The 18,157-nt window shown below is 39.9% G+C and overlaps 1 protein-coding gene across 5 annotated transcripts in view; it reads left to right on the top strand.

Moving 5' to 3' along the window:
* The first annotated feature begins 793 nt into the window (after positions 1-793).
* Positions 794-18,157, top strand: part of Ctnna2 (catenin (cadherin associated protein), alpha 2) — a 1,098,179-nt gene continuing 1,080,815 nt past the window's right edge. For 4 of the 5 annotated variants that reach the window (NM_001355193.1, NM_009819.2, NM_145732.2 and 1 more), the window contains exon 1: positions 942-1,189. The gene's annotated coding sequence lies outside the window, so the exon portion shown is untranslated. Of the gene's footprint in view, positions 1,190-18,157 lie in introns of all 5 variants that reach the window. The other variant, XM_011241195.3, reaches the window with a different exon arrangement.

Here is an 18,157-nt window from a genome sequence, read left to right as displayed (position 1 = left end):
ACAGTGGATGAAAATACCGCGACAGAGCCAAGGATAAAAGGGCATTAGCAATGCATGTATCCAGTGATACAGGGTCATTTAAGTATAACATGAACAAAAGATCCAGTGAACCAGGAATCCAGATGGAATAAAGTGTAGGCTGTATTCCAAGTTGCCAGAAGCTTTCTTCCACTTTTTCCGCTTTGATGTAGTACAGACAAAGCCAAAGTTGTCAATCGGCACTGTGATCGAACAAAGACAATTGTAACTTATGCTTCTTCCTGTATATAGCGGTGTACTGGTGTACTGTTTTTGCCTCTAAGCAAATCTCGCAGTTAGACCCCATCACTAAGCTCCCAGTACTTCTGGCTGGCAAGGCACTCATGTCTCTAGTCATGTTCCCAACTCATGTAACCCCTATGAAGCAGAGAGTGACCTTAAATATTTTGGATACTTCAACATGCCTAGAGTGCTTAATACAGATAACTACAATGTCTTTCACGGAAATTGCTTTCACGGAGGTTTGTTTAACAGACACAGCCCTGATTTCTCTAACAGTTCCATCCTCTTTCAGGCTCTCTGGCATTCGGGGCTACAGGTCCACCTGGGCTGCACCGGGCCCTGGCCTCCTGCTGCCACGTGGTAAGGTCTTTCTGAGTGTGGAACCCCATCTGTCCTCCATCCCCTATGCAGATCATTCTGGAGTCCAGCCCCTCCCTGCAGGGCCCGCAACAGCTCCTGGTCCCCGCCCAGAGGGTAACGCCATTGCCATGGAGACGGCACCTGCGCCCTCTGTGGCTCCTTTCTCCAGTCCCTCCCCTCCGGCGCTCCCGGGCGGCGCTCCCGGGCGGCGCGCCCGCGTGCCCATCCTTTAGCAGCCCGGGCGAGTCGCGGGCACGAGCGAACGAGCAAGCAAGTGAGCGGCCGCGCGTGCGCACTGGCCACCTCCCCTAGCGGCGATCCGGGCCGCTGCCGCTCGCTTGGGCAGGACGCGGGGCGGGCGGGGGGAGGGGGGAGCGGCTTTGCTGGCAGCCCTGAGTGAGGCGGAGACCCGGGCGGAGCGGGCGGCACCGCACCTCGGCCAGAAGCAGCTGCAGCAGCTGCCCTAGTCCCCACCGCCGCCTCTCCAGCAGCTTCTGTCATTCCGCGCCAGCTGCTGCAGACAGAGGACGAGGAGGAGGAGGCGAGAAACTCCCACCGACCCACAGAGGTGAGTCCCGGGCAGAGCATCCTCCATCCTTGCCTGCCTCCCTCCCTTCCTGCCTCCCTCCCATCCTCTTCGTCCTCCCCTCCCTCCCGCTCTCCAGCCCTCCCGCCCTCATCTTTCCCAACATCCCTCTCTCCTCTCCGCTCCTTTCTCCTTTCCAGCCTTTCTTTCATCCCTTTCTTCTCTCACCCAGCCCTACTTCCTTCCCACCCTTTCTTTCTTCCCTGTCTTCCTTTCAGCCACTCACCCTTCAGCTCATCTTTGCATACCTTTTATCTATCTTCTCTTTATCACCCCTCCTTTTCTTATCCTCACCCCCTTCCCTGAGGGTGGGATGGTGGGAGCATCCTTGCCTGGTACAACTGTCCGGATTCGGGGGTTTCTTGAAAATTGGTTTCCTGTACCAAGAGAGGCACGCTCGCGCAAAGGATGCCCTGCAGTTCTTTACATTGTCAAGATTAAGGGTCAAGTTGGACAGAGTACTGGAAACTGGAAGGAATAGAGTCCAGGAACAATCTATGGATGTGTGCTATAAAGGGTGGGGGTGGGGAGGTTGTCACTTAGATATGTTTCCAACCGTCCCCCACTCCCCTCTTCAACAGTTTCTTCCTTTCTTTTTTTCCCCCTGGGATTACACATTCCCAGTGTGTATCACACTAATTTAAAACCCAGGCTTTTCTGCTGTGATTGTCGTCTCCATGAGAAACCACAAGGAAAGAGAAGCCTGGAAGGGAACAAGAAAGAAAAGAGGGGAGGGGTGAGGAAGGTTGGCAACAGTGGAAGCCTGAATCCCTTCCTCTAGGCCTTTCTGGATTGATGTTTTCAAACCACCCGCCTAATATTCAGCTTGGACTTGAACCTGTGTGTCCTTGGCTCCGTCACTACTTCACAGACAGAAACTCTCTCAACTTTAATACCGGTGCATTACACATTGTGTTTTGCTTGGTATGCAAAACACCCGGAGAACTTGCTTTGAAGAAATAGAAAGATAACACTTTTTGTTCATCCCTGGTTAACTTCAAGAAAATGAGAATGGCTAGCCAGCTATTGAAGAATGAGGCTCTCCTTTGCCGTTTTGTAAACATATCATTTTGATAGCTTTAGCTGTGTGGTAGGATACAGCACAGGCACCCTCAGTCATGCTCAGCCGCCTTATAGAAATCTTGACATTTTGGGGGGAAAATGTTCTGTGTACTTATTCCTAGATGTGTTTACACTAATGGGAAAGTTGAATTAGCTCTGGGAAGATTGTTCCTGAGAATTTTAAATTTTCGGTCAGTTTTGCATCAGTTGCTTGCACTGAATCTTGTGTTTCACATTGCTGTCTTCAGCGTCACTTCAGTACATTTCAGTCTTCATCAAGAATGGCATGGCAGTTTTTCTGTTTGCAAATGTTTCTGAAAAGCTTAACTTATACATGGTGGCACAGCCATGCTGCTTCAGTATAACGTCTCGGGGGCTCTGATTGTGTGCATAAAAATAAGCTGAAAAATCAAAGACTTAGTTTGCCCCATTGAGATTCTTCCGAATGATTACTCCACCCCCAGCCTTAACTTTACCATAGTTAATTTTCTTGTATAGGTAGCATGTATAGAGGGATCCAAAGCTGGATTCACTGAAGTTGCAGTCAATAACTATAGCATGGAGAAAGTCGTGGATTTATTCCTCTTGTTGAAATTTTGATGACTTTCCAGCAGTGTAATAGGCACTTTTGCATTTTATGTGACTGTAAAGTAGGAGTTGAGATGAAGAGAATTGCCTTCGAAAGTGACAGAGTGCCGACCTGCCTAAACGACTGATACTGATGGCCATGTGGATTCATATTTGGAAAGTATATGATATTAGCAAACAAGGGAAGCCTCTCTCTTTCACCTTCCCTGGAGGAATGCAGCTCCTTTCATGGCTTCTCAGGCTTGTGATCCATGTGACAGAAGCTTGGTTGGAGTATCGGTTACTAATGTCTCCAGGAAGAATTGTATTCAACCGTGTATATGTTTGAATGGTTATCCTAGATGACAGTGAATCCCATACAGGTGTGATTTTGGTGCTGCTGTTTCTTTCCTCGCCCTAAGTCTCAGCTGTGACAATCATATATGGTAATAGTAAGTTTGTTTGGTTCTAACTTACTTTCAAAGGCCATTCTGCCTGCCCACCTATTACACTGGCTTTGTGGAGTTTTGGGTGTGGGAGGAGCAGTTCCTCATCAGCCAGCTTTTTCTGTTGCAAGTCTTCCTCTCAGAAGGATGAGGGAGTATTTCTGATAAGAATACAGTGCTCACTATGAAATGAAAGGCACATTTTATCTGACTTTTGTTTATAAATATTCATCAATATTGTGAAAGGAGGGTGAAGTTATTAAAGAAATAGAAAGTGAAATATTTTGTTTACGACAATATCTTAGGAGAGTAGATGAGTTAAATGAATAAAATATGAGGTAGAAAAGGATTTAATGCATAAAAAAGGCAATTTGATGTAGCTGGGGTGTAGCTTAGTGTTAGTTTTCTTGCACATCAAGAGCCAGTCCTTGGTTTGTTCCACAGCACCCCCAAAACAGAACACAAACGACAAAAGAGCAGCTTGACCCCCTAACTAACAAACACGTTTGCACACATGCATTGCTTTTGCATGAATTTTATTTCCAGAAGCATCTGTTTTTAATTGCATTGGGCCTTTAAAATACAAATAAAGACCACATAGAACATGCTATGGACCCTCACATGAAATATTCTGGGTATATTCTGTGTATGTTCCTCCCTTCAAGCTCTTAACACACATGCAAGCTAATGCTGAGTAGGGTGAGCTGTCGAAAGAAGTGGAAAGAAGAAAAAGACACTGTCTTTGGCCTCAGCTTGTAGGATAGTTGAAGATAAAAGGTATCTGCATGAGGTCCAGTTTCACAGCTGCAAAGAGCCAGATCTTTGTAGAAAGCTTTCAAACGGAGTTCAGCTTCTCTTGCTTAAGAACACGTGTGCTTTACCTGCTCTTTAAGAAACTTGTTTTATCAATGATATGAGATTATGATTCATGGAATTTGCTTAGAGATTAAATCTGTTAAGCACAAAATTTGAAGCAAAGTATGTTTTTCATTAGCATTATTTTAATTAGGATGGCAGGCTTTAAAGCATTCCAACATATCATATAGATACGCACTATGGCTATGGAAGAGAGACATGACAGTAGTTCTGAATGGGTGAGATGTTTGTGTGACCAGGAAAACAGTTTTATTTAGTAGAAGCATTCAGGCTTGTATAGAGATCTCAGAGAAGAATGTCAAGCAGTGTGGAGTCAGAGCAGAGATGGAAGAGGAAGTGTGATGGGAGAGAGGCACATCAACAAGACTATTCATTTTCTGGACTGTAGGACAAATCGGTGACCATTTTACAAAGGTGTTAAACATGTCATCATAGTAAATATTCTACCACCTCTTCGACAAGTCAATTGATTGTACTTTGGGATCCACTTCGTCACTGGAGGTTCACTTCCCCTTTATCTGGTGTTTGGATTTATTTCTATGTTTGATCATACATATCTAGTACTCCATCTATCCGTAAGACACAGAACTCAAAGTCTTTGCCACAGGCAAACTCACAATATTCTTTTCATGGATTTTCTTTAAACTGTGAGACAGAGAAAACACGTGACTTTTGCTAGATACTAATGGTTAATACAGTTGTTACCATACCCCCCTTTTCTGACCCCAGGGGTATTCTAGGACTATATCTCTGTGAAGATGTTCTATTTAACGTATGCAGAACTTCTTGAAGTAATTTTATTTTTTTGAGCTTTATGCTTTACTCATGACATTACGTAATTACTAATTTTCCTTTTCACGGGAATGCAAAAAACATTACAGATGCCAATAGAGAGAGTGCTTTTCAGGTGTCTTATTGGTATATTAGCATGTGGTGACAGCAAGAACAGTTATCTGGAACTGTCCTGATCAGGCTAAATGTCTGTACAAGATGGAGGGACAGACAGATGTTTATAGACAAACATGGAAGGGTATTAGTCAACCTTCAATTTTGGGTGAAGTTCATAAAGTGTAACGTTTTGCCATCTAACAGGGAAAAAGATGGAAATTGAATAACCGAGTTCCTTCTTCTGAAAATATGTTTCCAGGAAGTTCTCTCTCTCTTTTTCTGCAACAAAGTTCAAAGTGGGCAGTGATTATGTGCTTATAGAGTTGTTCTGTTCTGTTTTTAATGTGTGCACACAACTTCATTTCTTTCTCCCTAGTAGTAAAAAGTTGACCTAGTGTTAAACTGTTAAAGTTATATTAGTCATAAGCAAGTGTATGCTTCCAAAAATGAATAGTATTTAAACTATAATGTTAAAATGTTTATTATTATTATTATCATCACCATTATTATTTTATACCTTCACACATATAAGTTGCACATATAAATCACTCTATTTTATTACCATACCTCTCCCCACAAATATCTCTCAAATATGCTGGCTGTTTTGTTTGTGACCCACTGGGATTAACTAGAACTGTTTATGTGACAATGGTCTAGAAGGGTCCACTGGACCTACTGGGATGAGCAAGTGAAGGAGAGGTAGCACCTCTGTCTTGGATGGATTGTTGATGATGCAAGTCTTGGGGATGTCTGATACAGGTAACTACAGATGTGAGGTGATGATGATAATGGCGGTGGTTTTATTTTCTACTTGGAATTCATTCTCTGTATTCTTGAAAGATTCCACAGTCTAAATGAAATATTTCAATTGTGGTTTTTTCTATTTGGTTTTGCGTTAAAGCACCAGATAACTTTGAAAAACAACATGTTAGGTATTTTCAGTTTCCTACTGTGATTTTTTTGCCTTTAAATATCAATTTGAACACAACCACAAATATGCATTTTACACCTCTTTGAAATGATTGCTTAGGGCATATTATAAAGAGACAGTGATAGTATCATTTTATAACACTTAATATTTCATGTCTTTAATTTGAAAAATGATACTATTACTCATTTTGATTTGAAGGCTTGATACATAAATACAGCTCTTACATCATTACTTTCATGTGTATTAACAATAGGAACTTTCATATGTGAAATGTAATTGTTTTCCCAGCAAAATATATTTAACAAATGGGAAGATTGATTACAGATGACACAAATGGACTAATTTTGTGTATTGATCTATAAAATTTATAGCTGCTGATCACTTAAGGGTATCATATTTTTGCTATCATAATAATAAACCCATGTTTTAATTGTTTTAATACACACACACACACACACACACACACCCCACATGTGTATTTATCCTTTCTGTATCTGAATATGTTTTGTTTTCAAAGTATTTGTGTGTTTATGTGTGTGTGTGTGGCCACATACCATGGCTCACATATGGTGGTCAAAGGACAACCTTGATTGTCAGTCTTCCTCTCTGAGACAGGATTAACCATTGTGATACAAACCCCTGTCTCTCTGTAAGAGTTATGGGATTACAGATACATGATAATAGTTTACTGGGGGATGGGGTGCAATGGAAGTGTTCATACTTGTGTAGCAAGTATATAGTTTATCTTTTTGGCCTATGTACACATACATTTGAGTATACATATATAGTTTAACAAATAGCTTTTAGAACTAAAACATGACTGAGAAATAAATGTCAACCACGCATGGCATATGTGTGGCTGTCAGAGTTTGATGGAGTCATTTCTCTCTATCACATGGTTCCCAGGGTTTGAACTCACAAACTTTTACAAATACATTTCTTTCACTCCATGGAAAGCCTGCCTTGATCAATTTTAGCAGAAAATGTCTGGTTACACACCCATGAATGTGTGTGTGTGTGTGTGTGTGTGTGTGTGTGTGTGTTTGTGTGTGTGTGTGTGTGTGTGTGTGTGTGTGTGTGTGTGTGCAGAGATCAAAAGTTGATGTTAGATGTTTTCTTAGATCCTGCTTGGCTTCGTTTTTGAAACAGAGTCTCTTGCAGAGCTGAAACACTGGAATTTTGGATGGTCTAGCTAGCCTGCTTTCCCAGGAACGTTCCCTGTTGCTTACTCTGCATTGCTGAGATCACAGGTGGTTACCATACCTGCCCAGCATTTAAGTGGATGTTGTGGACAAAGATTCAGGTTCTCAGATTTGTGCCACAGCTGCTTTAGCCACTGAGCCAGGTGTTTCTTTTTCTCACACAAATGATGAAAACTTAAAAGCCACAGAGTGGAGCTAAGGAGGTAGCACAGTGATTAAAAATATTGCTGCTTGGGCTGGGGTGGTGTTGGCACACACCTTTAATCCCAGCACTTAGGCAGGGGCAGGGGCAGGGGCAGGGGCAGGGGCAGGGGCAGGGGCAGGGGCAGGGGCAGGGGCAGGGGCAGGGGCAGGGGCAGGGGCAGGGGCAGAGGCAGGTAGATTTCTGAGTTAGTGGCCAGGCTGGTCTACAGAGTGAGTTCCAGGACAGCCAGGAGTACACAGAGAAACCCTGTCTCAAAAAAACAAAAAACAAACAAACAAGCAAGCAAACAAACAAACAAAAGAACATTGTTGCTCTTGCAGTGGATCCAACTCCCTGTCACTCCAGTTCCAGGGGACCTGAAGCTTCTGTCTCACACAGGCACCTGAACTTATCTGACACACAACACATGCATATTCACGAAACTGAAAATAAAATCAAACCTGAAAAGACACTGGGATGAAACAACATTAACCATGAAGTTTCTAGATGAAAATTGCCAACATCAAGTTTAGGTGAGAATGGGAAGCAACTGTATACAACACTTACCATGACTGGTAACAATGTAATATATTGGAAAACAGTTTGACACTTCTAATTTTAAAAGTGCTTTCAGTCCATGACTGAGAAAAATGAAAAAGTAACTTTTGTATTAAAAACTTGTGATAGCTTTATTCATTGTATCTTTACAATTAAAACAACTGGAAGCCCTGTCAAATGCCCATGTAAGGTTATTTGTTTCAAAAAGTTAGCAAAGCTCCTCCTCCTGCTGCTGCTGCTGTTGGAGGTGTCTGTATAAGGTCTTCAATTCACTTTGAATAGCAGTTGTGTATGATCTGCCCAGGCAGGGAAAGAAATGCATTTGAAAGGGCCAGACATTGCTGGGATGGGTCTTGGGTATAAAGCTGTGTTCAGCTCTTATTGCCTGGCCTGCTCTCCGGCTTCTCTGTCAGCCTCATACACTGCCAGTACTAGGACAGCTGCTCTAGTTTCTTTTTTTTCCTTTTTTAAAATTAGGTATTTTCTTCATTTACTTTTCCAATGCTATCCCAAAAGCCACCCCCCCCCCCGCCCCGTGCCCTCTCCCCCAATCTCCTTCCCCCTCCCCTACTTCCACTTCTTGGCCCTGGCGTTCCTCTGTACTTAGGCATATAAAGTTTGCAAGACCAATGGGCTTCTCTTTGCAGTGATGACCAACTAGGCCATCTTCTGATACATATGCAGCTAGAGACACGAGCTCCCGGGGGTACTGGTTAGTTCATATTGTTGTTCCACCTATAGGGTTGTGGATCCCTTTAGCTCCTTGGGTACTTTCTCTAGCGGCTCCATTGGAGGCCCTGTGTTCCATCCAATAGCTGACTGTGAGCATCCACTTCAGTGTTTGCTAGGCCCAAGAATAGCCGCACAAGAGACAGCTATATCAGGGTCCTTTCAGCAAAATCTTGCTAGTGTATGCAATGGTGTCAGAGTTTGGAAGCTGATTATGGGATGGATCCCTGGATATGGCAGTCTCTAGATGGTCCATCCTTTCGTCTCAGCTCCAAACTTTGTCTCTGTAACTCCTTCTGTATTGGCTAGTTTTGTGTCAACTTGACACAGCTGGAGTTATCACAGAGAAAGGAGCTTCAGTTGAGGAAATGCCTCCATGAGATCCAACTGTAAGGCATTTTCTCAATTAGTGATCAAGGGGGCAAGGCCCCTTGTGGGTGGGACCATCTCTGGGCTGGTTGTCTTGGGTTCTATAAGAGAGCAGGCTGAGCAAGCCAGTAAAGAACATCCCTCCATGGCCTCTGCATCAGCTCCTGCTTTCTGACCTGCTTGAGTTCCAGTCCTGCATCCTTTGGTGATCAACAGCAGTATGGAAATGTAAGCTGAATAAACCCTTTCCTCCCCAACTTGCTTCTTGGTCATGATGTTTGTGCAGGAATAGAAACCCTGACTAAGACACCTTCCATGGGTGTTTTGTTCCCAATTCTAAGAAGGGGCAAAGTGTCCCCATTTTGGTCTTCGTTCTTCTTGAGTTTCACGTGTTTTACAAATTGTAGCCAACATCAGAGTAAATGGTGAGAAGCTGGAATCAATCTAGTTTCTAACAGACTGTAGGCAGTAGCCTCTAAATGAGGGAACTTTTGCCAGAAGCCATCCTGCAGCATGCTCTCTTATCTGACAGCTCAGCACTGGGCATAGCCAGTGGAAGGGTTGATGAGTAGAAGACCTTGCCTGGCTAGTAAGCCTTGCCCTTTGTTTAAAGTGCAGCTGCACACTTGGGCATTTGGAAGGAGCCTGCAGTAAAAGGCTCTGTATGTTTTGAGATAGCTTCTTATTTGGGTATGTGGGCAAAATCAGGTATCAGAAGGAGCAGGAGGAAGCAATTCACACGCCAGCTCAAAGCCTGAACTGGATGGGGTGGGGAGGGAAAGGAATTTAGATTCAAGGCAACAGTTGAAAAGTGGGCACGCTCCCAAATATTTTCAAGGAGTATAAAGCAAGCGGGACGCATGGGGTTGGGACAGGAGGTGGACGTGAGTGTTGGCAATAGTCTGGGTTCCAGGCAAGGAAGCTTGATTGCAGTTTGCCCATCTGTGAAATCGGGACCTCAGGCAAGAAGGTTTACATGCTTTTCGTGTTTAGGGTGAAGCCAAAACAGTAATTATTCTAGCTTCGTTTTCTAAGGTCTTTTTCATGAATAGAAAGAAACTGTAGCTTCTTTTTTCTAGCATTTTTTCTATTACAGTCCCTTCACAATTACTTGTTGAAGTAATTAAGTCTCTGAGCCCATTCCATTTTTGAACAAATCCTATAGGTTTCAATTCAAATAAATCAGTCATTCGTCAAATACTTTAACGTAAGGTATGAAAAACCTGTGTGTGTGTGTGTGTATGTGTGTGTGTGTGTAGAGCATCAGCTCAGAATCCATATATGAATAGGACAAGGAATTTGAGCTCACAAATTGACAGCCTACACACAGATATAAAATATTCACCTGAGCAGCGTAAGGTAATGGCACATAGTAGAGAGTGTGGCATTCTCTGCTAACTCTGCTGTGAAATGGCTCAGAAATCTAGTCTTTCACAGAAGGAAAACTCAGCTCTTGGAATAAGAGTATGGAAGTGAAGGCGATCGTACATTAACTTTCCTTCAGTCCTGCCTGGGTCTGGGGACTGGGGCAGAGCTGTTTCTGCAGGGTGACGGGATCAATGCTTAGCAGTGGGAGAGATAGGAAAACAACATCAGAGAGACAAAGGGCTAAGGCTCTGATTGATATCTGCTGAGAAAACAGCTGCTAAGGGACACCCAGGGAGGAGACAGGCTGGGAATGCAGAAATGTTGACACATTGTGTACATGGAGGTATCTCATGAACGAAACAAAGGATACATTGTTTCAAAAGAACACTGTTTGTCTTTGATACTGACACAGTAACACTACCTTCTTTCCAGAAAGTGAGGAGTAGAAAACTCAAAACAAAAAAATGTAGTCCAACTAAACTGCCCAGTGAATATTTGGTAAATTTCTAGTCACTACCCCCACCCACCATGAGTATATTCCAGGTTATTTTATAGTGATATCTTTTGACAGCACTACTTAGATTGTACCATTTTGTATCTTATCTTGAAACTGAATGCATTTATGCATTATCTGGCATAATAAAATTTGTACATGTTTTGGGGATAACATCACATCAATTGAAAATTATATTGATATTTTTTGAGTATATACAGATATAAAATGCCTGGAGTGCTTTGCCTTCTAGTATGATCTATGCCATGGGCAAAAAACTGACTTTAGGTAGCCAGTTTCTATGCTGAATGTGTTTATAAGTAGGTATGTAAACAGGCGAGCTCATGGACAGACAGACACCTACATGCACACGCACACACACATGCACACAGGCACAAACCGGTGAATGCACGTGCAGATGCACAAAGGCTTCCTTAATTGAGGTGCTACCCTTTACCTATGTGTCACATTGTACATCTGGAAGATCAGAGCTCAGGTCCCAGCCCCCCTCATCAGCTTACAAAGGCCTCTAACTCCACTTCCAAGGGATCTGGTCCATTTTCCAGCCTCCAAGTAAACTGCATTCCCAGGGTTCATCTATACACTCAGCACACATATAAAATAAATACATCTTTTTTAAAAGGAAGCTATCACTGTACAGGTATCTGATCGTCTCAGTCATTATTTTCCACTGGTATGATTTGTTGTTCAGTATGGGCCTCCTTGGATTCTTGAGTCTTTGTGCTTCCATAGACAGTTTGTTCTGCTGGTTTACTATTTTAAGCAAGGCTGTAAGAAACATCTTTACACAGTTTTACTTTCCACATGGACCAGCGCCTTTTGTTGTAATCCTGCTAACTACAACTGCTAGTTCAGGCAGTGTGTGCACTTTCTACTTTGAAAGATAATGCCAGGTTTCTCTGAAAACAGTACATACATTCTGTTCCACCTGTGAGCATGAAGATGACTGATGACAAACCTCTCTGCAGAACCAAGATAATTGCACATATATAAAAGTTTTCTAATAAGTACATGGAAGGGATAGATGTCTTTTATGATACTTTTTCTGAGATTTCGTAAGCATCTTGGTATTTCTGTGAAATGATCTGAAGGTTGTTTCTGCTGGAGGTAGTTTCTGTTTCTTTAGATTGAGTCTTTTCCATGCTTTCTCTTTGTACATCTTGCTTATTTTCTGGGTAAAGAGAGTTTTGTTATCATTCTAGAAGTCATGATAGAATGCCATAGTCCCTGTAACATAGAGTATGTTGGGGAATCCAAATGGTTTTTGTTCTCTAAGACTTCATATTTACTTTCAATATGCCCCTATTAAAAGTCAACTATGGTGGTTCAACAGTTATTACATTTCTGAATGAGTGTTTTTTTGTTTTTGTTTTGTGTGTGTGTGTTTGTGTGTCTTAGCTTTCTTTCTATCTTGAAGGTAATTCTGAGAGAGAATTGATGGCAACTTTTTGTTATAATTCTGTTAGTTTTCAGTTTTTTTTCCTGTATCTTTCAGAATCGTGAATCTATTTCTTCACTAAAGGAGATCCTTCTCAATTTGTCCTATTTGTTACCATCTGTGTCTAGATTGCTTGGCTTTTACAAGGGGGTAATGGAAGTTTTCCTTAATAGTTTCTACTAATTCTTCACTAATAGAGAGAACATGTCTCTTGGTTTTTATACATATTTTGATTCTGAGTCACCTTGCTAAAATACTTTTCTGTTTGAAAAAATTCGTCTTTCTCATGTTTTTGGTTATCAATTGTGTGACCACTTTATATATTAAGGCAAGAAACTGAGTGTGGATATAACAGTCAGTGGTAGAGAACACTTGCTCAGTGTACAAAAGGCTGTAGGCTCAACTCTAGTAAAAATAATACTTATGATAACAGTACAAAAATGGATAATAGGGCATGGGTCAAATACAAGTTTGAAAACAAAAAATAAACACTAATTTCCATACAGTTTATTCTAATATTAACATAAGGTATTTTTTTCTAACATGCATTTAGTGTAAACTAGGTATCCTTATATCTTAAATAGTTGGTTTAAACAGTGACTTAACAAATGATTTTTAGATATCTGTTGGGAACACAGTATCTCACAACATTAATTCACATATCTTTCTGTTTATGAACTCCTTTTTGGATGAGGTGTATTGTATAAATAAAATCCATATACTCTTTTGTAATACTGACTTGACAGTTTTCTGGGCCTCTCTGAATATTTTATGGAGATTGTTTTGTATGTAGCTCCCAGGAGTCTCAAAATACCTTTCTAAATTGCTAGCCAGTTAAGTGAACAATGATCTGCTTGATTTTTAAAATGTTCACTATATTACATTTTACATACACACACACACACACACACAACTGTATTCTTTGGATACCTGGTGACTTATTTAGTCAATTGTGTTATAAGGTGCCATGCCAGACAGCGCTTCAGTTACCTCTAGTGCTAGTTTTAAAGACTGTGGAAGCATTAACACAGTGCCAGCTGACCCACAGGAGGTGTATTTTGCCTCAAGTACTTGTCCAGAATTTACCTTGATTTATTGTCTAAAGACCACATTTTTCAAACTTGGGAAGAAAGTTTCACTGATAATTGTTCTTATAATTTTGTATCATGAAATTTCTTGAAGATTTTTAAATTTTTTGGGTATATTATGTATGTGTATGAGTATGTGCATGTGATACTTATAAGGACAAGAAGAGGATGTTAGATTCCCCTGGAACTAGAGTCACAGACAGTTGTGAAGCATCTGACAGGAGTCCTGGGAATCAATTGTGGGTCCTCTGCAAGAGCAATAGGTATTCCTAACCATCAAGTCATCTCTGCAGCCCTAAAAATAAAATAAAAATCAATAAAAAAAACTTTTACTGATTTTGCAGATCAGAAACTGGACTCATTCCCTGAAAGTCTAATTATTCATCTGGTATAGATTTTATGTATACATATTGCTAATGATTTATTATTCCCTCTCTTCCTCGTTCCTTCCTCTCTCTTTAGGGGTATTGGTCAAACTTGGGGCTATAACAGTGAGCTATATGCCCAGTATATATTTTGCTGGCATGTTTTGCCAAAGTCATCTGAGTGGAGTGGTTGAGGAAATGCCTTTATAAGATTGGGTTTTAGCACAAGATAATAGGGAATTTTCTTAATCAGTTATTGATGTGGGAGGGCCCAGCCTATAGTAGCATCATGCTTAGAATGGCGGTCCTGGGTTCTATAATAATGCAGGTTGAGTGAAACATGGGATCAAGCCAGTAAAGCAGCGCTCCTCCATAGCCTCTGTATCAGATCCTGTGTCTATATGCCTAGACTTTTTGAGTTCTTGACTTAAATTCTTTTTTAAATGATGGACTGGTATATGAAAGTGTGAACAAAAGATACCCTTTTCTTAGTTTGGTCAGAGTGTTTCATTGCCACAATAGAGTGTAAACTAAGATGGTATTTATTCTCACTGAAGCGTCCCTGTTAAGACCCTATCTATGAGTTACATAGTGTACTTAGATCTCATTTTTGGTTTAAAAAAACAAACATTTTATTTGCCAAATAATGAATGGGAATGTGAACTCAGTGGCAAGTGTCAAGGCACAGTTTATGAAACAAAAATATCTTTATGGATGATGGATCACTAGCTTTGAAAATATTATCTTTAATAGTTCTATTTTTCTGTAAATAATTATACCAATAAGCATGAATTCAAATAACACTAAATTTATAATTATGAATAAGTCTTTCAGCCCATAGATAATTTCTGTTTTTGATTGTTTGAATAATTTGAGACAGAGCTATTTATCTGATCGAACTTTCATGATGTCTGGATGGCTTTTTACAGACAGGTTTTTGTGCTGTTGCTGTGATGAATAGGTGACCCCTTAAATCCAGATCTGTCACCATTTATTGTACCTCTTGATAGGTTGTAAATTATTTTCAGTTAAATTAAGTTAGCATGTGAAATAAATGTCCCTTTTTGAATATGTTTAAAATGCTTGATATCAAAATCATAAATATATGTCATTATTAAGCACTTTATTGGGTAGAAGGCCACCAGAATGGTACAAAGCTACTTCTTGTAACTGATTGTTTCCTGGAGAAAGTAAAATATTGAATAATGTCCAGGTGTAGAAATCATTTCATATTGCAAACTACAAAACAGTATTGAATGTTGTTAACAAAAAGCTAAATAAAGGTAAATACATCAGTATACGCAAGTGAAAAAACAAGATTAAAGAGACAAATTGATCCACAGAATCAATGCTATTGCTTTCTAATTACTAGCTTAAAAAAAGAAAGAATTTGTTAGGTTCTCCATAAAATTCATTTGTCACACAAACATAGCCAAAGCAAATCTTATAAAAGAACAAAATTGTAAGATGCACACATAGCCGTTTCCAAGCTTATTGCGGAGTTGCACTGATTGAGACTATATGGCTGTGGAGTAAGAACAGTCATAGAGATCCTCAGAGTAAATGTGCACATTAAGAAATGAACCCATATATTTGAAGTCAATTGAATTTTTTCAACATGTGTGAAAAGGTAAGTCAATGGGCAAGAGAATAGTCTTGGAGGAGCTGGCTAACATGACTCAACAAGTAAAGATTCTTACAATTCTGATGATTGTAACTCAACCCTGAAACCCATGTGGCACAATTCACATCACACATCATTATGTAAATGCATGGAATGAAAAAGAAACGTATCTGAAATAAATGGGGCAATGAATGTCCATATGCAAAGAATGAATTTGGACCATTACTTCATTTCACTACAAAATTAGCTGAAGATGCATCTTATTCCTAAATGTAAAAGTCCAATTTAAAGCAGTTCAGAGAAAACATAGGTGCCAGTCTTATGGATCTTGAGTTAGGCAGCGCATTCTTAGCTGCAACACAAGCTATGTATATAAAAAGAATGTAATATAGTACTTAAGTTGAACTTCTTAACAGGTTGAAACCTGTAGTGTGTCAGAGCCACCATCAAAAAAGCTGAAAGACACCCTATAGACAGAATGAAATATGTGTAAAGCATGCAAGTAGGAGCAGTTCATTCAATATATACCTGAATTAAACAAAATACCTGGATTGAAAATAACAATATGTTGGAATATAGATTGTAATGTCTTCCCCGAAGGATATCCAGCATACTAACATAAGCAGATGTAAACATCGTTAGTGATTGTGTGACTACAAGTCAAAGCTTTGAAATACCTGTCAGCAGCCACTAGACAGCTTCAAAGCAAAGATCATGAAAAACATATGCTAGATAGGTTGTAAAGAAAGTGAAGTCAAATGTGACATGGTGCAGCTATGTTGGAAAACATCTTTGCAGTTCCCCCAAAATTTCACCTTAATTTACGACCTAAAATTTCTACTCTTTAGTATGTCCTTAAAAGAAGTAAAGATGAGTGTCCACAGGAACCATGTGCTTTTATGTTACAGCAATATCATTCATCATAGCAGATAAGTGAAAGGAGTAAAAGAGCAGAATATGATCCGTATGTTCAATGGGAGATATTCAGCCGTATATCTGAATACTCACTGATGGGTTAAAAAAGCTAAAAGTATAATGCTAAATGAAAAAGCCCAGACATAAAGCATTGCAGTTGTATATTTTTTATTTGTATAAAACATACAGAATTATGAAATCTATGAGGACAGCATGTAGACAAACAAATTTCAAGTGTTGGGGGAGGGGAAGTGCAGGGATTGGTGCCAGAGAAGGTGATTTTTCTTTGTATGGTGTTGGAATCAGTGATGTTTCTATATACATTCTTGAATTATACAATTAGAATCTGTGACTAGTGTGACAGATGTTTTATTTCTCAAAAAGGAAAGCAAACAAATAAAATGATTTTTTTGTTTTATTTAAAAATACAAACGAAGCCTTGTTATACTTTTAGACACTAATTTTTTCCAAAGCGTTTAATTTGGTGGTTTATGATATGTAATTGCCACATTGTTTTTTCTGTGTTTCTCTCTTACCCATTATAAGATATATATTTGTAATAAAATTATATATATATTTATATTATACAATTGGACTATCTATCATTCATATTTATAGCATTATATTCTATTTCTCCTTCCTCAGAAAATCACTCCCTCCCCTGGTCCCTTACTATCTATTTAAGCTTTGTGAGTATTCTAAATGAAACCTACATATCTACAGCATAAAAGTTATCACCCACAGATAAGAAAAAAACATGAGGACTTTTCTTCCTGGATATGGTTTATCTTATTCAAGATGATTGTAGCTCCCCGTTCATTTACTTGCAAATTTCATGATTCCATTCATCTTAACATCTGAATAAGAATCCACTGTGATGGGTGAGCTTAAGTTTAATATATAATGTAAAACATAACTGTCCTTTTTTCATTGTAATCCTGAAAGAAAATACTTCACTTTGAAACTAATATTTAATTATTCCACCCACATTTACCCATAGTATGGACAAGGAGATGCCTTATTGTCTTTCTTGGGAATGGTACTTGTTTTTGAGTTACCAAGATGGCTGCAGCACTATTTTGAATCTTAGCAGGAAGTGCTGACCCATAAATAGTGAAAATCCAAAACATAACTAGTGGCGTAGGCAGAGTTAGTTATTGTCTGCAACAACAAAGTGCTTAAAGTCATAAATAATTAGTCAACGAATTGAAAATGCATATTTGAGTGAGAATTTGAAGGCTATGTAAGAGTTTCCAACAAGGACAAACTAGGGACATACATTACAGGCTGAGGAGAAAGAAGTAAAGTAATTATAAATTTGAGAACCAGGAAAATAAAGCAATTGCATGAGGTTTGAGGGGTCCTGGTGAGGAGGCAGAAGGTACAGAGGAGAACAGCTGTGATTGAGTAAATGAGGGAGGGTGTCAGGACCAGGGAGATGCAAGACATAGAACAAAGGCAGAGACAAGGACAGCTGAATTCTCTCACATCTCCCCCTGTTCCAAACAGACTGGGGAGGAACTTGGTTTGTATTGGATGCTGTTGAATTTGAAGAGCCCAAGCAATTCTTCAGTTAGTGTTTGTGAATAGGATCTGGCTTTCTCTGTCTCTGGCATTCAAAGTTGAAAGCTTGGATCAAACACAGAGGTGATAATTAGAATCATAGAGATAGATGAAAGGGCCCTGAATGTGGCATGAAGCTTGGTAGGAAGCATGGCTCTGCTTCTCGGTAATGCCCACTCATAATAATGTTATGAGAAAAAAAGAGGAAGGTTTAAAATGAATGACTCCTGTATCAATATTTGCCCTTGAATTCTAGGGAGTCA

This window comes from Mus musculus, chromosome 6 (genome assembly GCF_000001635.26).
Source record: "Mus musculus strain C57BL/6J chromosome 6, GRCm38.p6 C57BL/6J".
In the NCBI taxonomy this organism is placed as follows: domain Eukaryota; kingdom Metazoa; phylum Chordata; class Mammalia; order Rodentia; family Muridae; genus Mus; species Mus musculus.
Note: the sequence above shows the minus strand (reverse complement) of the source record. Positions and strands in the feature narration are given on the sequence as shown.